The sequence below is a fragment of the Rhinoderma darwinii genome, chromosome 7, assembly GCF_050947455.1.
Source record: "Rhinoderma darwinii isolate aRhiDar2 chromosome 7, aRhiDar2.hap1, whole genome shotgun sequence".
NCBI lineage: Eukaryota > Metazoa > Chordata > Amphibia > Anura > Rhinodermatidae > Rhinoderma > Rhinoderma darwinii.
Window position 1 is genome coordinate 20065833 of NC_134693.1, and position 21909 is coordinate 20087741.

The following is a 21909-nucleotide window of genomic DNA, read 5'->3' on the forward strand; positions in this document are numbered from 1 at the left end:
ATATCTACAGAGGTGGGCTATACGTTGAGCACTAACTATAGGGGAAGCTATATGTAGGGCAGCACGGTGGCTCAGTGGTTAGCACTATTGCCTTGCAGCTCTGGAGTCCATATGTGGGTACTATCTACAGGGGCTTCTATGTAGGTCACTACAGGGGGCACGGTGTGTGTGTGTGTGTGTGTGTGTGTGTGTGACAGTTATATTTAGATGTGTTGAGAATTTTAACTTTGTTTACAGGTGCAGAAATGTTTTAAAAGTGAGAAGCTGAAGACATCTAAACAGAAAACTACAGAAATGGGTCATGCCCGGGAGAAATCCATCATAGGTGTCTGAACCGGAGGGAGAAGAAAAGAACTAGAATCTGAGACGTCACCGGTGAGTCACTTAATGTAAATGTTTATTCTGCCTCTAATCAGTATTGTAGTCACTGTATGATCTGCAGCGAGATGATGGTGGTATGATTTTTTTTTTGTGAAACCGCATCTCCCAGCATATCCTTATCATTGTTTCGGCCATGCTGGGAGCTGTAGTTTTACGCCGTACAAACCTATGCGCAGTGGCGTAACTACCGCTATAGCAGCCGTAGCGACTTCTACGGGGCCTGCAGCATGAGGGGGCCCGTGCCACCCGCCGGCACGGCCCCTCCCATGGCCGCAGGCTCCGCTAGCAGCCGCTATGGCTGCTACAGCGCGACGCCACTGAAGGGGTTGTTCCTACAAAAGACATGCATCCCCTAACCACAGGATAGGGGATACATGTGGGATCGCTGGGACGCCCAGCGATGAGGAGAACGGGGGACCGAAAGTCCCCCCTAAGTTCTCCATGACAAACCTCGGACTTCCGTAGTCTGTCTGCAGCTCCATGGAAATTACTTGCGCACCGGTCGTGCTTGTGCGCATGCGTGACCAGCACTCCTTTCATTTTTATTGAACTGCGCAGACGCCGGAAGTCCGAGGTTAGTCATGGAGAACTTCGGGGGACTTTCGGTCCCCCGTTCTCCTTATCGCTGCCAGCGATCACACATGTATCCCCTATCCTGTGGATGTCCTGTGGATAGGGGATGCATGTCTTTTGTAGGACAAACTATAGGCCGTTTTTTTTTTTGGGGGGGGGTCTGTATGGCGTAATCTACAGAGGGGGCTGTATGGCGTTATCTACAGAGGGGGCTGTATGGCGTTATCTACAGAGGGGGCTGTATGGCGTTATCTACAGGGGGCTGTGTATGGTGCTATCTATAGGGGGGCGCTGTGTGGTGGAATCTATAGGGAGGCACTATCTACAAGGGGGGGGTTGTGTGATACCCAGCAGAGGGGGGGGGGGGCCCAGTCAAAAGTTTGCTATGGGGCCCAGTCTTTCCTAGTTACGCCCCTGCGTGCACCCCTAAGATCTCTACCTTCCAACCACCGCATAATTCTATACCACCCTCCCTATTCATCTATAAATCTGTACACAACAGAGTCCTTACCATTAGACTTGAATAAATGCACCAACTTAAATCTGGCAAATATGTAATGTATCCTGTCAAATTCCTATGAAGTCAGACTTCATCAGAATTAGGGCTCATTCGCAAAATTGTGTTACACCCTTCTAGTCCTCCTTAGGCAGGGTTGTATATAGTTGTATATATAAATGTTAATTAGGCACTGACAGTGCTGGGGGAATAAGAGAAAAACACCCAGGAAGGGACAAGGGGAGGGCTGCAGGGGGCACTAGATGTTGGTGGAAGCCCACAGCAGGGTTGTGTTTTATTTTATGTAAGAGCAGACAAACATTGAATACATTGACTTAAAGGGGATGTTCACTTTGGACAAGCTTTACTTTTTAAAAAGGTCCCTTGATAATAAGCAAATCACAAAGTGACCCCCTGCTGGGACCCCCAGCGATCATCTGTAATCTATGGGAAAATCTGGCAGTAAGTGATCAATTTCCCTGCAGCACCACCAAAGGGGAAATTAAGCATTACACCATGCTCATCCAAATCTCTGGCCTCTATGTGTAGGTCTGGTGCTCCAGTCAGAGAGACACGCTCTTTGTAACTGTGCTCCATGCTAAGAGTTTAGGATTGTGAACAGGGGACTAACCTCTATTAACTCAGGTTTCTCTAATAGGGGATATGGAACTGGGTTTTCTAAACTGGACAACCCCAGAAAGGTGTGGCCTAAGTGATGGGTGGAGTCTAAATTGCCACAAAGATGACCTATTGGCCCTATGCATCTGATTTTGTGGCATAATCCATCAGATGAGGAATTTTCCCCTATACAGTGCCGTATAGCAAAAACCTACAGTGACGTTTTTCATTCCCCTGGCCCAATAAATAGTCTGAATAGACGCCTGCCAACAAAACTTATTTCTTCATGTTTGAACAGGAATGATCCATTTAACAGTTTAAAATAATAAAAAAAAAAAAAATTAATTCATGAACGTTTGCTGTATAAATGTTATTCTGGTATTAAAAATGTATTTTTTGAACAACCACAAGTTAAAAAATGGATCCTGACGCTGAAATATTTTCAATCTATTGATATGAAATGCTTTTTTGTACCATTTGATACTTCATCTCTCCGGGAATGTTGTTGGCTTGGGTGGAAATTTTTGTGAGAAAAATATAAATGCACATTTCCCTTCCACCTCTCTGGTTTCAATTATTTTTGTGGGACGGTCCAGGTGTTTTAACCCTACGTTAATGTACAGTAACCTGTAACATATGGACACGGCAATTATCTTAAGACGTCGTATTTATTATTTCCATGTCAGGTTATACTGTACGTGTTTCATTAGCCTGTAGTCACGTTTCTATAAATGGAGAAGTCGTCACTTTTGGAAAATTAACTTTTGTCTGCCATTTAATGTACGTTACACACGCATCTAAAGAAGGAGGTCGAATAACTTCAATAAGCCCTGCACACCTCTAGTCAATTTGGCATAGGACTAAGCTAAATCTATGTTTTTGTAACACCTAGCACTTCCAAAATTTTGGAATTGGGATTGCGAAAGTAACGTTCTTCTGTGTATATACATTCTGGAAATGCAGCATTAGTAATATCAGGTTAAATACTGTATGTACCAATAGCAAAGTGGGGGAGTCATTTTATTACTACACCATGGCATTGAGGTAATTGAGGTACCATCAATCCACCAGAGGAAATTTTTTTTAGGGCCCAACTTCCACCTCCAAGAAGCAAATCCACTTTAAAGCAGATTGTGAACTCTTTTGTTAGCATACACATTACATAGTACACATGGGTATGGGTGTCCATAGATGTAAAGATATGGCCATAATACCATGAACGTTCCGATTTTTTGGAGAAGAGGGACACACAAACAGATATTTCCCACTATGCAATTACATTTTTCCCATGGAAAGCGTTAATATCATGGGAAATATTTTACATTTGCAATACCCCACATGTATTTTTCTTGCACGATATCTAAATAAACCCTACTATAAATGACCAAAAGAAATTTTTAATTTTTTTTTTTTCGACCAATACAGTAGATTATTATTGGTCAGAACGGATCTTTTCCAGTGTCATGGATAAAAGTATTATTGTTAGCGATCGTAAAATTGTTTAGCAAGTTAACGATAATCTTTACATCGTTGGCTAAATATACTTGTCAAATAACTGGAAACTGAAATGGACTAGTTCAGCCCCATTATTTTCTCAGAGCGTGGGCCCATAGTAAGATCCTCTGCATGGGTTAGTATTACCCACCCTACTCCATGGCTAAAAATCGAAATATAGCTCAACCAGGTTCAGAAGCATTTTACTTCACTTGGGCCCTTCTTCAGGCTTTTTGTACATTTTTATAGCGCGCTTTGGATCAGGGGTCTCAAACTCGGCCGGGTAAATGGGCCGCACATAGAAAAAATTTGAAGTTGACGGGCCGCATTACATACTTTCAAATTTGATACAATACAAATTTATTGTTAATTAATTAGTTATTTGAACTACTATAACAATAATACTATGTTACTATAACAATACAAGATTACTATAATAATACCGCTAGGTTTAAATTTACCGGAAATTTGCGAGTTTACTCCAAGTGCTTTTAATTAACAATCCAGTTTACCAGTTTAAGTGTCGCTAAATGCAGTCTGGCGGCTCAGTTGGCAGCGTTTGGCAGACAAAAGAATGTCAAGATTGGGCAGCCACTTCTTAGATAGTGCCACAATGCCCTCTGTAGATATTGCCACAGTGTCCTCTGTAGATATTGCCACAGTGCCCTGTGTAGATAATGCTACATTGCCCTCTGTAGATAATGCTACATTGCCCTCTGTAGATACTGCCACACTGCCCCCTGTAGATAATGCCACATTGCCCTCTGAAGATAGCGCCACCCACCCTGTAGATAGCGCTACCCCCAACAACCCTCCCCGTAAGTAGCGCCATTGGGACTCCCTCTAGGAGTGGAATCCCCAGCCTGAGCATAGGCCGGGGATTCCGCTCCTAGAGGGAAACCCTGAAGTCACTGACCATATATGGATAGTGGCGTCAGGGGTTACTCCTGGAGCGGAATCCACTTCCAGAGCGTCGGCAACGGGGATTTCGCTCCAGGAGTACCCACTGAAGTCACTGTCCATATATGCACAGTGACGACAAGGGCTTCCCCGGGCACAGTGCTTAAATTAACGCTGTGCCCGAGGAGTCCTCAGCGAGCGGAGGAGCTCCCTCTGCTCCTCCGCTCTGAACTAATGCTGAAGCAGGGAGCTGACAGTTCCTTGCTTCAGCATTGGGTTCAACAGTGTTTGCATCCTGAGGACGCAGACACAGTTGACAGTGGGACATACCCCAGTAGCTTGGGACAGCGGGACACCGCCCAGAATATGGAATGGTTGGGAAGTATGGCCCCTGAGGGAATTTAGTGCTATCTACAGGAGGGTATGGGGCAATATCTACAGGGGGGTTGCACTATATTCAGGGGGCTGTGTGGCCATTGCACACCTACCACCAATGGACTGCGCTCGTCGTGAAGGAGCGCCGGCGCATTCCGCCTTCGGCCTGCTCTCTCCTCTCTCTCTCTCTCTCTCTCGGGAGCTACAGTGCCCCGCGGGCCGCAGATGACAGACTGAGACCCCTACTTTAGATCATACACTAGTCCACCATGTGACTACATAATACAAACACTATAGTGGACTAATATCTAATGCAAAATGTGCCATTATATTGCTTTTAACTGACAATAAGCCTGACGAAGAGATGTACTAAGGTCAAAAATGTTTTCTATACTTTTTTGTCTACAAATTCGCTCTCAGTTCTCTTTGCAATGCTGATTGCTAAAGCGCCTGTAGATCAGTGGTGGTCAACCCGACATATTGACAGGACCACCAAAGCAGCCCTTGACTTTATCAAAGGGACACTTGTCACATTCAGCCAGGGATGGGTTAATGGGTCGGCACAGGCACACCGTTTTTTACACAGCTGTATTTGTAGTCAGCATTTTCTTCATATATTTTATTTAGCTGAAAACAGGTTTGAAAAGAACCAAAACTTTGTAAATTATTTTTTACAGATCTGTTCTTGTTTTTGGTAAAATTCATATGGAAGGAAGGCAGACCACAGACATGAAGAGACTTTCCATCAATACATATACAAAAACATGAAATATAGAAACATAAACATCATACATAGACACATATCCAAAAACATCACGACACAACTTTTGGCTTTTTTTTGTTTATGTGTGCGCAGAGTACTCAGCATACAGGAGCGCTCATGCCTGATCATAATCCTGAAGAAGGCAGCTGCATCTTATGAATTTGTCTTCCCCTGGGGCCGCACATAGGGTACATGTGGGATGCGTACTACCTACATCACTGCTGCAGACAAAGAGGAGATCCCTCACGTTGGGGTTCCCTGATTGACTATACCAGGGGTGGTTGTGGTGGGGGGGGGGGGGTCCTGGTATAGATTTTGAATTTGGGACCATAATATTTAAGTTTAACCCCTGGTTCCAAAGCTTGGGTAATTACTGTATAGGCACTTGACAATCGTTAAACTGAATTGCTGACATCAGCTGTTTAGCTGGCTTTATAGTTAACTACTTTCTTGAGTTACCATTTTTTGCCCAGGAGAAAAGTAATTTTGTGCCTCTTATTTTTTTTTAAGCCATAACAGTCACAGCTATTGTTGAGAAAGGTCCACAGAATAAACCGTGTACATGTGCAGTATATTATATTTTCAGATGTGAAAATTGATCCCAAATGATCCATTGGAACAATTCACACATAATTTAACATTTTCACAAGTGACTAGATTACACTCTGCATTTTCTTAAAGTTATCACTGTCCAGGCACATTCTTATGTTTATTTGATTCTTCTTTTCAGCATTCCCATTAGTATGTAATTTTCTACATTTCATACAAAATAAAAAAATTAAAATACAGAAGTTTGCTTGCAATAGAGAAAGGCAAACGTCCAAAAACGTGATTTCTATTACATGAACATTTACGGTCACAATTGTTATTAAAGGCTATATGCTGCTTTAAATCATTTATTTTTTTTATTTTTTTGATAAAAATGTCTATCAGTGTGTTTTGTCCAACTTTCTAATTACTTTTTATTTTAATATTTCAAAGGTGTACATAGCCTTTAATATCAATAATACTATAAAGAACAAATGGTCAAATCTTAAAAATAAAAAAATGGGTTTTCCTAAATACCTTTCTACTATTTTGAACTCTGATTTTATTTTCCTTACCCTCCATCTTGCTACTGGTCAGACCATGGATTATTTTCTTTACTCCGTGAGTTTTCTTCTCTGCTCATTGCTGAGTAAAGTACTTATGAGCGAAGCGGGGGAAGGGAAGTGACAACTGCTCTCAGCACACTTCTATGTTAGAAAAGTGGTTGCCACTTATTTACGTTAATTTAAAACAGTTCTGTGTGATACGTTTAGCCCTATAAACTTGGAGCAGTAATGAAGAGAGAATGAGCGAGGGCAGTGTTCCCCAACCAGTGGCTCGGGAGTCACATGTGGCTCTTGATCCCCCTGGATTTGGCTCCCTACCGGTTGGCAGTTCTAGAAGCTAGTGTGCCCTTGTGGCACCAGGGATGTCATAGCATTAAAATAATGTGGTACTAGGGTAAAAACCATGTAACTGGTAGTTATCACTAGGGTAAAATCCATGTCAATAGGCCATTTATGAAATAGGATTCTTCACTTTTACTCTTCAGTGCGGCTCAGCGCCATCTGCCATATGTGAAAGTGACTCGCAACCCACGAAAGTTTGGGGATCACTGAGCTACGGGATGGGGTTGTCAAGCATGTGCCCAGTCACTTTGCTTTGGCCAGGTTTAAATCCAAGGATAGAGCAGTAAATTAAAGGGTTTTCCAGGTTTAGAAAAACATGGCTGGTCTCTTCTAAAAACAGCACCTCACCTGTTTATGGGTTGTGTCCGGTTTTGCAACTCAGCTCTATTGAAGTGAATGGGGCTGAGCTGCAATTCTACGCAAAATCTGTTGAAAGATGTAGTGCTGTTTTGGGAAAAAAAAACATATATGTTTTTCTAAACCTGGACAAACCCATTAAATATTTGCCCCAGATGTAGAAAGGCCCAGCTGGGACTCTGAATGCTAAGAATACAGACACAGAACAGGCTGAAACCGACACCTTTGGTAACCTGACCATGGATGCAATGGTTACTGGTGTGGTGGGATACATAATATGGGACAATATTTGCACATTGTACTAAATCACTTGCTCTTTTTGGGTGAATTCATGCAATGAAGTAGTGCCCCTCTTTAGCCTGGAATCTTCATCTTAAAATGTAGGGCGGTTGTGGATTAGTAAGAACATCTTATAATAAAGGTTGTGATGCTATGAGCATGGTGATGATTGGAGAGGCTTGAGGTCATAATGAGTATTTTTGGGTCACCCCATGTCTGCTGACTTCTAATTCTGATGCCTATGATTCTCCTATAAGATGGTTATTATAGGTCTATAATAATTCTTTGTGTTTTTAAAGGGGCAATACGTTTGTAGGACAGTCTGGTGTCTAGTGTAAGTCGGGTCTCTGAAAGCAAAGGCTGATACAAAAAAAAACCTTGAGGACTTAAATCAGTGCTTTGCAGATAGAGAGAAAAATAATTACATTTTTGGAAAGGGCTGTGGGTGACTGTCACGTCTGTTGCTCCGAGCCTGGAACAAGTCTGGTTTTTTTTATTGCCTTATAGGAAGAACCACCTGCGTACAGAAGAGGAAGGTTTCCAATGTTCATAGTAATACTCTTAACCTGGGCTTTATATGGTACAGAGGAATAAAGTAACAGACAGGGAATAACACATGTAAAAACATGACCTAGCATATTCATTTTCACACTGGTAGGGTGCACGCCTTTATTCATTCCATCTATGATTTATATGTCTTTCCCTATCATATAAAAATTCCATTTCACAACGTTATTAGAAATTTTTTTTTAATTTGCAACACAATTGTACTATTTTGCAACCAATTTTTATTGCTCCAATGCGGCTAAAAAAAAAGAAATAAAAATAAAGCAATGTTGTAAATAATCTTGATTAAAAAACATCCTACCGTTTTGTGTCTACAGCACTTATGCAAACCTATATGTCTCCATGGTTACAAACTACAAACAAACCCTAGTTGTTTTTTGCAGTCATGTCTTACTGTCTTCCTTCTCCCTTCTGTTCTACTATCTTTACTGTGTGTGACCTGAATACTGACAAAAACAATTTATACATGTGTTCCGGAATTGGACCTTGATGACTGATCTACTTTTAGACCTCCTCATTTGGGGCCAATATAACTTTATTTCTCATGACTGAGTTTTATGGAATATGTCTGAGTCCCTTGTATCAGAAGTTTGTGCTCAATATTTGTTTGAAAACAAAAATGACTGGACAAAAAAAAAACATAAAAACCAAACTATGTTTAGACAAGACAGACTAGCACTATAATTCTTCTAATCATCAATCCTAAACTACTATAAATGACATGGAGATATATTGCGGCACTATTCCTGGACAGGAAGGTATCATTAGAGGAGCAGACGCCTGGAACAATTCATTGATTGACTTGGGAATAGGTGGAACACGCCACTAATGACTTTCATATTTTTGGATAATTTTCCAGACAAACACATGGTTGAGTTTACGGGTACAATATTAGTTCACTGCTGTAATCTTCTCCTGATGACGGGATAAATATTGTTTAAAGAGACTTTTGCTACTTAGTGATTAAATAAAGTGACTTATTATTAAGATTTATTCTTCGGTATATCCTGGAGAAAAGTTTTTTTTAGTTATCAGCCTATAATAATACTGTAAACTGAAAGAAAATGTGACTTATCACTTGTAATGTATTACGTTCCAGGACTCTACATATCACCAGGGTATTCAAAATATATTTACTAGCTAGTAAAGGTGTTTTTACACGGGCAGATATCGGCCATGTTTACCACTTTTCAAATGATCGCCGATCGACAATACAGCTTGTCGATCGGCACTCGTTGCTCCCTTTAAACGGAGCAATGATCCTTTGGTTTGGGGACCAACGATGGTTACTACGATCGCTCATCCCCATGCATTTGCATTATGTCGGCACCACATCTCACTGGTTACACAGGGAGATGTGCTGTCGACAAGCGATCATTTTTTTAGCTGCATAAAAGATGCGATCAGCCGATGAACGAGCATTTCCCCGATCATCGGCTGATCGTTGCTCTGTTTACATAAAACAATGATCGGCAACGAGCGTGTATTTTTTTTTTTTTAGATTTAAGGTTTTCGCAACATAGATATAAAACCAAGCATTATGTTGAACATATTTAAGAAGCTTCCGGAGTTCACGCAGGAAATGGAATATAAAAAGTAGACAATTAAGCATTATGCAATAAAATGCAGGGAATAAAATTAAATTTATAATAAAGAAGGTAAAAATGTGAAATAACAATAACATTGCTCATGTATGAGTGTACATTTACTATCAAAGATTGCAATACAGTATACCCAAGTTGCTATGTCAAATGGAGGTAGGCGCCAAATTCCTTGGACCAGGGGAGATTTAACTGGAAGTGTCATCTGTCAGCTGGAGAAAGGGAAAAAATAGAAATAAGACTAAGGATATTTGCTTGAATAATAGGAGTTCCAAACAGACAATCTTAAGTCCAATCGGGATCGGAGTGAGAACTTATGGCTAGTATTCCTTCCATACTATAGGCAAATTGTACAATATGACAAAGTTCTTTAGTGGTCCAATCATAGACCTTGCAGCGAGTATGATGTCTCCCGTTACCGTTCGGAAAATTAAAGGTAAGTCTGATAAACCTAAAAAGCAGAGAAACAATTTAGGTTGTAACTGAATAGCTACTCCCGTGATTTCTTTAATAAGAGCAGCTGTAGCACATCAAAAGGCGGGAACGAACATTTATATGAACGCTAGTTTGCCCGATCATTGGCCCATGTAAAAGGACCTTAACATTTGTGCAAACAGATATGCATTATATATACCAAATGGATGGTAACAAATCCCAATAAAGGACAATCTACAAACACAGAGATAATTAATACCTACGGTAAAAAAATGGTAGCACTTACAAAGCTGATTGTATATCCCAGTCCAGATATTGGGACACTGTGGCTGTCTTTGTATTGGGGCACTGTGCCTCGTATTGGGGCGTTGTGGCTGGCATTATATTGGGGCACTGAGGCTGGCATTGTATTGGGGAATTATGGCTGTCTTGGTATCAGGGCACTGTTCCAGGAATTGGTGCACTGTGGCTGGCATTAAAGTGGGGCACTGTGGCTGGCACTATATTGGGGCACTGTGGCTGGCATTGTGGTCGGGCACTGTGGCTGGCATTATATTGGGGTACTGTAGCTGGCATTATATTGGGGCACTGGGGCTGACATTGTGGTCGGGCACTGCGGTAATGTATCGCCTTAATATTACTCATAGGACATGTACAGTACAAAGATGTAACTTTTTCTCCTCTTTCATGCTTTAAATTATGGGTGAGTCTTATGGTCCAATACGTCTTAGGGTCAGTTCACACAGAGTTTCTTGACAAGTTTTTGGAAGCGGAAACCGTGTCGGAGAACGCGCCAAAAAATGGCCGAAAATGCCTTCCATTGACTTCAATGGGAGGCGGAGGCGTTTTTTTTCCCGCGAGCGGAAAAAACGACTCGCGGGAAAAAGAAGGGACATGTCCTATATTCAGGCGTTCACGTCTCTGACCTCCCATTGATATCAATGGGAGCCAGAGAAAGCATATTTCATGGCGTTTTTTGCCCACGGCGCTCAATGGCCGTGGGTGAAAAACACCACGAAAGTCGGCGTGCAGGCAGAGCAAAATCTACCTCAAAATTCCAAATGGAGTTTTGAGGCAGATTTTCTGCCTGCAAAAAACTCTGTGTGAACCCAGCCTTAGGCTATGTTCACACGGAGTATTTTGGGGGAGGAATATCTGCCTCAAAGTTCCAAACGGAATTTTGAGGCAGATATTCCTCCCCCAAAATACTCCGTGTGAACAGCAATTATCGCGCCGTTTTTCGCCCGCGGCCATTGAGCGCCGCGGGCATAAAACAGCGAGATATACGCTTTCTCCTGCCTCCCATTGAAGTCAATGGGAGGTCGGAGGCGGAAGCGCCCGAAGATAGGGCATGTCGCTTCTTTTTCCCGCGAGGCAGTTTTACTGCTCGCGGGAAAAAGACGCCGACGCCTCCCATTGAAATCAATGGGAGGCGTTCTCGGGCCGTTTCTGCCGAGTTTTGCGACGCGGTTTCCGCGTCAAAAAACTCGGCAAAAGACCCCGTGTGAACATAGCCTTATAGTCCAATAAATACGGTAATAACTAGCCACAATGATGTCAGTAAGGATAGCATTGATGCTGCGGGGGAATGGATGGGTGAATATGTGACAATTTGCTATTTTTAGCAATATTTATCTTATACTGGGGTTTTTCAAAATGTTGGAAAACCTATTTAAAGGGAAGATCTTGTTTATTTCGTTTTCATTTTATTAATTAGACTTAATTCGTAGAAGAGAAATACTTTTTTTTAGATGTTTTAAATATTTTTTTAGATGTTGTAGCAATTTTTTTTTCACGGTGGGCAGCCCTATTGAAAACACACTCTTTCTTCTTGTATTAGGCTATAGTCACATGCTTAACCAAAAACCTCAAGGGAAAACAGCTCCTGATTTTCAGCCGCTTTTTTAGCAACTCACGTTTTTTTACGTACGTTTTTGGAGCTGTTTTTTATCTATAGAGTCAATGAAAAATAGCTCCAAAAACGGCTCAAGAAGTGACATGCACTTCTTTTTTGCGGACGTATTTTTACGTGCCGTTTTTTAAAAACCGCCATGTAAAAAAAACGCTCTGTCCGAACAGAACGCCGTTTTTCCCATTGAAATCAATGGGCAGATCTTTGGAGGCGTTCTGCTTCCGATTTTTCAGCCGTTTTTCGGCTGTTTACGGCCGGAAAAATGGCTGAAAATAAGTTGTGTGAACATACCCTTATCTGTATAGGCAGTACAGCAGGGTATTTGTGCTTTATGGCAGCTGCAGTGAATGGAAGTTCATTGACAAAGAAATATCATAGGTTAATACAGTCTCCAGGAAGTGATGGAAGATAGCCCCTCCCCTAGAGACCACGGAGTGAAAGGGAACTACATACAGAGCCTTATCTGACTATATAGTGTTACAATCCTACCTTATCTAGGCCTCCAGTAGTACAATAGAGCGCTCATTAAATCCACTCCCCACTGCTAACTCTGTCCCAGTCTACACAGCAAAGCTGGCAAGAAAGCAGCAAAAATCAGGAAATGTCAGCCTATTGTGACTCCATGTGATATCCATGACTCAAAAATGTATTTATTAAAACCTGATTAACACAAATTTGGATCACTTACCCTAGAGATTATACAGGCCCGTTTCAATTTTTTTTTTCAATATTGAGGGTTATGCTTATGTGCTGTATAAAATGGCAAAAAAAATATCCAAATATATATTTTTCTTATAGCGCCGAAACCCATGAGCCGCATTAAAAAAAAATGTAGCTAAGTGTCAGTTACAATGAATCGTCACTCTGATCTCACACATTTTCTTGACAGATTTACATGTACTTGAATGAGATTCAGGCTTTGATACCTTTTTGACTTTATTCATGAAAGAAACAGTAAAGCTATCGTCATGACAGATAATCTCCTTGTTATACAGACCATAGAACTGTAGGATATCTACTTTTATGAATGATTAGGTTTCTTCCCGATTCCTTTTTTATGTATCGTGAAGGGAAGGTATGAGAACCAAGACTTTGAAGGTGTACTGCTGGTCTTTAGCATATTTATACCTCATAAAATGTTCCAGAAATCAAAAGATTTTCATTATGTGGGTGGGGTGTGATTGTCTGGAGAAGAGATATTCAATAATTTATAAAAGTGGCACAGTGGGAACGCCACAAAGTCTAGAATTATGGAAAGTGTGGGAGGATTTAGCTAATAAATTCGAACAAAACACTAATGCTCTTCCCCACTTCTCTAAGAGCACATATTCTTCAAGATACACGCGATTCTTTTATCATATCTACAGATAAAATAATTTTTCTCATCTGGGAGTCTGTTTGCCAGCGTAAAACAACAAAAGTAATTATTAATAAATGTGGAACCTGTGAAAGATCTACAAATTTTAGAAAAGTACCAGAACAACTTAATTTTTGACCACTTTTTGTATATATAGCTGATAGATGATAGATAAAATGAGATGATAGACAAATAGATAGACAGATGGATGGATAGATATGAACAGAGCCTAAGCAAGGTTTAGGGGAAAGAAAGAAAGAAAGAAAGAAAGAAAGAAAGAAAGAAAGAAAGAAAGAAAGAAAGAAAGAAAGAAAGAAAGAAAGAAAGAAAGAAAGAAAGAAAGAAAGAAAGAAAGAAAGAAAGAAAGAAAGAAAACAAGACAGATATAGATAGATAGATGGATAGATATGAGAGAGATAGATAGATAGATAGATAGATAGATAGATAGATAGATAGATAGATAGATAGATAGAGAGAGAGAGAGAGAGAGAGAGATAGATAGATAGATAGATAGATAGATAGATAGATAGATAGATAGACAGATAGAGAGTCCACCGCCCAGCAGCACCAGCTTGAATAACAGATGGGTGCACGCCTTAGGAACCCAATCCTTGGTTCCAAAGTTTCCAAGTTGGATATATTGGAAACTTTGGAACCATAGATAGATACTGTAGATAGAGCACACAAGAAAATGGCGACCGCACACTGCGAACACCAATGTCACCTAAACTGCTAAATATAAATAAATATGCATTACTGCTAAATCTACTTACAATAGGGAGGTTCTTGGCGTACATTTTGGCCAAAATGTGTGGGGCCACCTGCCACGACAATGTGACCTCTGTAAGGTGGGGACCTACTCTGCACATACACCCAAAACTGGGACTAAGTGTAAAGGATTTGCCAGACACTGCTTCTGTGTCGACGCCCGTGGTTAATCAGTCTGCATCTGTTGCTAGGTCTGCTAGAGTGACTCGATCTGCTACCACTCAGGCTGGTAGGCTGAGGAGTGGGAGAACCTATCACAGCCTGGCCAGATGGTTCTAGCTCCCGCCCTTGGTCTACTTATACCTTCATTTGCTGCTTGTCCTTTGCCTGTGATTCTCTTGTTTCCTGCCTCTGCTGTTTCTGCTATTACCATTTACCTCTGCTTCATATTGACCCTGGCTTGACTGACTATTCTCCTGCTCTGCATTTGCTACCACATACTCTCCTGGTTTGACTCGGCCCGTCCACTACTCTGTTGCTCACTGTGTTGCTGTGGGCAACTGCCCCACTTCCCTTTGCTTCTGTGTACCCTTGTCTTGTTTTTGTCTGTCGTGCACATATTGAGCGTAGGGACCGTTGCCCAATTGTATGCCGTCGCCTAGGACGGGCTGTACAAGTAGGCAGGGACTGAGTGGCGGGTAGATTAGGGCTCACCTGTCTGTCTCCCTACCCCGACATTACACTAAGTCTACATATATCTGATTCCTACCATCCCCATATATATGTAGGGTTAGCCCGATAATCGTCCAGTGTAAAACCCCCTTAAGGATCCCAGAAAGGGCATGGAGGGGAAAACAAAAAAACACGGCCCTTCTGGGTGACAGTTCCCGGCATCATAATAGGGGCCGTTTTTGATCTTTGCTATGTTCTTGTCACTGCTAAAATCTATTTGGCAAAGATTTTTGCTTTTCCATCTACTCCGTCCACGATCTATTTTTTTTTCCGTAAAGCCTCAATGTAAAAAGTCCTCACAGCTGTCACATTTGATTGGTTACCATCAGCAGCAGTTCTGATAAGTACCATATTGTAATGCAAATTCCTCCCATCAAAACCGTTCATTCTTCCCAGAGTCACTAGATTGTTCTTATTCTTCAGCAAACTGATGGCATTTTTGATATCATCAAAGGGTAAATTGGGATATTATGTTGCTCAATTAATTTACTCAAGTACACATTTTATTTGAAATGGCAACCAATTATTATATTTCAGAGGAGCAGAAACAAGGCTTTTGATTGCATTGTATAGCAAGCTGCACATTGTGCGAGTTCTCACTTTGTCAGCTCCTTTTTCCCCTCGTACATTTTATGAATCCAAAGTTTTTATTTTATTGGCTAAACATAGCAGATTTATGCAGTAAGCAAATCATTCCCGGCCAGAAATATCTTCTGGGATTCCCTCCTTTGAAATGTTGTTATTGTAGGTCAGGATTTGACTTTTTACCTACATTGTATTTCCATTGCTACTAAATAAAATTGGCACGAGGGATTCGCAATGTCTTCTTGCAAAATATAACAAACGTCTGGATAGTTTGTTCACTAAATAACATTTTATGGGGACGTTTTTGAAAAAGTCCCTCCCATGCACCATGCCCTGCGTCTTATCCTTGTCCGAACTCCAGATGTCCCGAAGGAGAAATATTTGGAGAAGGCTGCTACCCAACAGACTAGATCTTCCAAGCTGTTGACGTATTGGGTGTCTTCTAAACAGATGATCATGGCAAACCTCCAGTCAGAGTATGTTTTTCCTTTCAGCTCCATCAATGGACCTATACAATTTGGATAAATGCGATTCTGGGAGTCTTGATAAAAGCAAAGTTAGGAGGAGGAACCTTAATTTGATGGAAAAATGTTTAGGTCTAGGAGGTTCAACAAATATCTTACATATGAAGATGTTTATCTCCACCTTTTTACATCATGTCATTTTAAGATCCAAAATCCTGAGCAGAATGATTTCTTAATATATCTTTATAGAGACTTGACCTTTTTTTTTCTTTTGCCGAATTCCTGTATATAAACATAGAGTTAAATAATACAAATCTTGCTGCCTGCCGTCGCCACTAGAGGGAGTTTAATAGTTCACTGAATACAGTTTTGTTATTTAATTCAATGTATAAACAGTATGCAGTAAGCTCCTACGCTTCCTCTAGTGGTTGCTGCAGGTAACCAGAATCAAATTATTTATATCCTTAACTATGTGGAGCACCTTTTTAGAAAAAATACTATTAAGATATGCATAGAATTTTGGGCTTATATTTTAAAAAAAAATTGGTTTAATCACTGTAAAATTCTCTCTGCCTGGAGCCACAGCTAGGGGGAGCTCACTACAAATACAGCTCTTATGTGGATCTGTATACATCTGTATGCAGTAAGCTTTCCTAGTGGCAGCCACAGATAACGAGAATTTTATAATTTTTCTCTATGATGTGTGGAGAGAAGCAGTTCCCTCTCACCATAGCAGGTGCCATAGCAGTGACCTGGTCTGCCTCTTTGGTAGGTACACCCGTAATCGGTGGTTAAGAAGACATTATTGCATCCACCAGTTATAAATTAATAGGACATTATGTATTTCTGATACAGCTATAGCTGTGCAGGCTAAATGGGTATGATGTAAGCTGGGTCTGAATGGCCCAACAGGATACCAGGGGATTCCCTGGTGGCCCCTGCCTTTCACACAATAATGGGCCCCAATGATCCAGCAGAAGACAACCCTATTTGGAGCTGACGTTGGAGCCCATTACCAGGGTTGCCAACCTCCACTTCAGAAATTTTTGGACACTTTCCCTTTTTATCTCGATCCGGCCTAGACCACTGTGACGACTTGTGTCTGCAGAATTTGACACACAGTAATGTTGGCTTCTCGCTTTTCTAGCACATTCCACACCTACACCTCATCCTTTAAACAAACTCATAATCCACAGTGTCCCAAACTTTAATAAAGATCCTTTAGTACTCGACCCAATAAAAGTGTCCCATCAGTAACCGTGCCACCCTTTGTGCCCCCTGTACATAGCGCCACATACAGCACCACCTTTTAGATAGCGCCACACAACCCCCCTTGTAGATGGAGCCACACAGCCCCCCTTGTAAATAGTCCCACAGTGCCCCCCCCCTTGTAAATAGCACCTACCTGCCGCCCCTTAAAAATAGCACCACACAGCTGCCCTTGTAAATAGCTCCACACTGCCGCCCCTTGTAATTAGCACCACACTGCCCCCTTGTAAATAGCACCACACTGCCCCCTTGTAAATACCACCACACTGCCCCCTTGTAAATAGCTCCACACTGCCACCCCTTATAAATAGCACCACACTGCCCTTCCTTGTAAATAGGTCCGCACTGCTGCACCTTGTAAATAGACCCACACTGCCCCTTGTATATAGCACCACACTGCCCCCCTTGTAAATAGCACCACACTGCCCCCCCTTGTAAATAGCACCACACTGCCCCCTTTTAAATAGCACCACACTGCCCCCTTTTAAATAGCGCTGCACAGCTCCCCCTTGTAAATAGCTTCACACTGCCCCCCCTTGTAAATAGCTCCACACTGCCGCCCCTTGTAAATAGCACCACACTGCCCCCCTTGTAAATAGCACCACACTGCCCCCCTTGTAAATAGCACCACACTGCCGCCCCTTGTAAATAGCACCACACTGCCCCCCTTATAAATAGCTCCACACTGCCCCCCTTGTATATAGCTCCACACTGCCCCCTTGTAGATAGCTCCACACCGCCCACCTTGTAGATAGCTCCATACTGCCCCCTTGTAAACAGCTCCACACTGCCCCCCTTGTAGATAGCTTCACACTGCCCCCCTTGTAAATAGCTCCACACTGCCCCCCTTGTAGATAGCTCCACACTGCCCCCCTTTTAAACAGCTCCACACTGCCCCCCTTGTAGATAGCTTCACACTGCCCCCCCCCTTGTAAACAGCGCTACACTGCCCCCCTTGTAGATAGCTCCACACCGCCCCCCTTGTAAATAGCTCCACACAGCAAACATAGTGGAGAGCGGTAGTGGTAGCCTACCACTACCACTCTCCACTCTGCCTAGCGTGACTCGCCAAGGTGGTCATGCGACAGAGGTCCTCTTCTGGCTGGGGTCGGTGATGGCCTGGGAGTGGACCAGTCCAGTCACCTAAACTGAGTCACCTGACCTCATGTCACTGACGAGAGGTCAGGTGACTGTATTGGTCCACCTCACTTTGCAGCATATTTTCAGATTCCGCTGTCAAGCAGAATCTGAAAATATGCCAGGCTGTGGCCTTTGCAATGTACATGCACATTTTGGCTTATGCGCCGTGCAAAGTTCCGGGTGAATAAGGAAAAATCCCGGACTGTGCTTTTTTTCTGCCGGATGCAACGGATGGTAGAAAAAAACACCAATTTTTTGTGGACTGTCCGTAAATTTACGGACGGTTGGCAACCCTGCCCATTACTTACCTCTAGGGTTTATTTCTTATGGGATTATTCACATATAACCTATGAGACCTTATTGGTGACATGACCTATATGTGCAATGATAACAACAATGACTACAATGCAAATAAAAGTGGATGTGAGCATGTTCTTTATACAAGAAGGTTGGGCCTCGGGATCATCTCCTCTGGTGGGCTCAAGTAACCCCAGTCCGAAACCGGATGTAAGCATTTTAGCGACATGTTACCTATGTTGTATCATATTTTCTACTTTAGGTCATGCATCTTTAAGGAAAAAATAGCAATTTCGTATTTACAGACTGTTCTGTCTAAGAACCCGGGTCTGCTCTTGTTTTTAAATAACATTCTGCAGATGAGGTGTATGATAGTTTTACCTACAATTAACTCTGAAAACAACACAGTTCTCAGATAATTTGTATTGATTCCCAGTCATTCTGGACCATTTCATGATTACAGCTACATCGTTAAGCTTTTGTTTTGCGAGATGGCAAAATGTCCCCAATTAACCTTTTCATCTAAGCAAATCTACTGCGCTGGAACATCCATAAACACAAGTGACATTTCCCAAGTGCCTCCAGTTTACTAGTTTAACAGGACTTGACAAATGAGAGCTAAACACTTCATATAAGCATTTATAGATTCATCTTCCAAAATAGCAGTAAGAATCACCTTAAAAAGTGCAAACTATACTATAAATTTACAAAAGTCTTCAAACAACAATATTGATAGAACGCTTGAAATTCTGAAATGATTTCTCCGACTTTTGCAGATCATTATATTTGGAGATGTTTGTAATGCTGTATTCCGAGATGCTGAAAAGAGTGAAGAAAATTGTACTGCTGCAAAAGCAAAATAACCTTATAGTAATCAATAAGTCAGAAACTGGATGTAGTTTGACTTTTCAAGTGATTGTCAAAAGGCGCCCAAAGACATACTTACCATGGAGCAGTGGTTTCCAATCTGCGGCAGGTTAAAAAATGAAAGACAACCCCTATTTAACCGGAAGCTGACTTCTGTAACCCCCTGTGATCCGCTGTAATCGCTGGGGGAAGAGGTGTCTAGTCCGGGGAAATAAAGAATTACATGGCAGCAATTCAAATGAAAGACCGGCGCTGCAACGGAGCAGGAGCCCCTCCGTAGAGTGGCACTCTGCAATGCCTCAGAGCAGTGGCGGATTAAGTAGACCACAGGCCCTGGGCTGTTACCCATAGTTGGGCCCCCCTTCTCCACCGCCGCCCTGTAACTATTGTTAACACTTCCTTTTTGTCCAGACATTAACAAATGGGTGTTACTACTCCCCCTGTCAAAAGGCTGTGTCCCGACATACTGACAGTCTCCAACCATCGCTGACAGTATCGCACCGTATAGGGACACATTCTCCTGACAAGGGGAGTAGTAACACTTATTTGTCTATCAGTCCTGGACTGCACAAAGACTCTGTGAAATACAAGGATTTCCTATAATAAACATGTCAGTAGAGATGACAGATTGTCTATAAATCTAGTGACTCACAGGTGACGACGTAGTTTTTTTCCTCTTCTCCATCCAGTCCAGACTTCATGACGACTTTTCCCGGCCATGACCCATTTCTGCAGAATTTGCCACTCAGATGTCTTTGGCTCCTCACTTTTCCAACATTTCCACACCTATAAACAAAGATAATATTATCATGGTGCGAAACACTGTGCCCCTAAATATAATAGCACCAAACACTGCGCCCCTGAATAAAATAGTACAAACACTGTGCCCCTAAATATTATAGCACCATAGACTGCGCCCCTGAATATAATTGTGTCAAACACTGTAGATAGCACCACACACAGCCCCCTGTAAATAGCGCTACACAGTCCTCCCCCTCTGTAAATAGCATCACATAGCCCTCCCCCTCTTGTATATAGTGCTACACAGCAATCCCCCTTAGATATAGTGATACACAGCACTCCCTTCTATATAGTGCTATACAACAATCCCCCCTTGTATATTGTGCTACACAGCGTCTCCCCCCTTGGACCTGCAGCTCTTGTAATTGCTCAGTATAATGTCCCCCGTAGCTGCCCCCACAGTATATTGCCACCCATAGCTGCCCCCACAGTATAATGCCCTTCATAGCTGCCTCTACACAGTATAATGCCCCCATAGCTGCAACACAGTATAATGCCTCCAAAGCTGTGACACAGTATAATGCCTCCATAGCTGTGACACAGTATAATGTCCCCATAGCTGCGACACAGTATAATGTCCCCATAGCTGCGACACAGTATAATGCCCCCATAGCTGCTACACAGTATAATGCCCCCATAGCTGCTACACAGTATAATGCCCCCACAGCTGCGACACAGTATAATGCCCCCATAGCTGTGACACAGTATAATGCCTCCATAGCTGCTACACAGTATAATGCCTCCATAGTTGCGACACAGTATAATGCCCCATAGATGTGACACAGTATAATGTCCCATAGCTGCGACACAGTATAATGCCCCATAGCTGCTACACAGTATAATGCCCCCACAGCTGCGACACAGTATAATGCCCCCATAGCTGCTACACAGTATAATGCCCCCATAGCTGCTACACAGTATAATGCCCCCACAGCTGCGACACAGTATAATGCCCCCATAGCTGTGACACAGTATAATGCCCCCATAGCTGCGACACAGTATAATGCCTCCATAGCTGCTACACAGTATAATGCCTCCATAGTTTTGACACAGTATAATGCCCCATAGATGTGACACAGTATAATGCCCCATAGCTGCGACACAGTATAATGCCCCATAGCTGCTACACAGTATAATGCCCCCACAGCTGCAACACAGTATAATGCCCCATAGCTGCTACACAGTATAATGCCTCCATAGTTTTGACACAGTATAATGCCCCATAGATGTGACACAGTATAATGCCCCATAGCTGCGACACAGTATAATGCCCCATAGCTGCTACACAGTATAATGCCCCCACAGCTGCAACACAGTATAATGCCCCCATAGCTGCTACACAGTATAAGGGTATGTTCACACGTAGTCAACAAAAACGTCTGAAAATCCAGAGCTGTTTTCAAGGGAAAACAGACCCTGCTTTTCAGACGTTTTTTTACCAACTCACATTTTTCGCGGCATTTTTCGCGCCGTTTTCGCGGCGTTTTTTACGTCCGTTTTTG

At 42.2% G+C, this 21909-nt stretch overlaps 1 protein-coding gene across 1 annotated transcript in view; it reads left to right on the top strand.

Moving 5' to 3' along the window:
- Positions 1–249: 249 nt before the first annotated feature.
- DCST2 (DC-STAMP domain containing 2) overlaps positions 250–21909 on the top strand; it is a 787084-nt gene continuing 765424 nt past the window's right edge. The window contains exon 1 of the mRNA XM_075832916.1: positions 250–375. The gene's annotated coding sequence lies outside the window, so the exon portion shown is untranslated. The remainder of the gene's footprint in view (positions 376–21909) is intronic.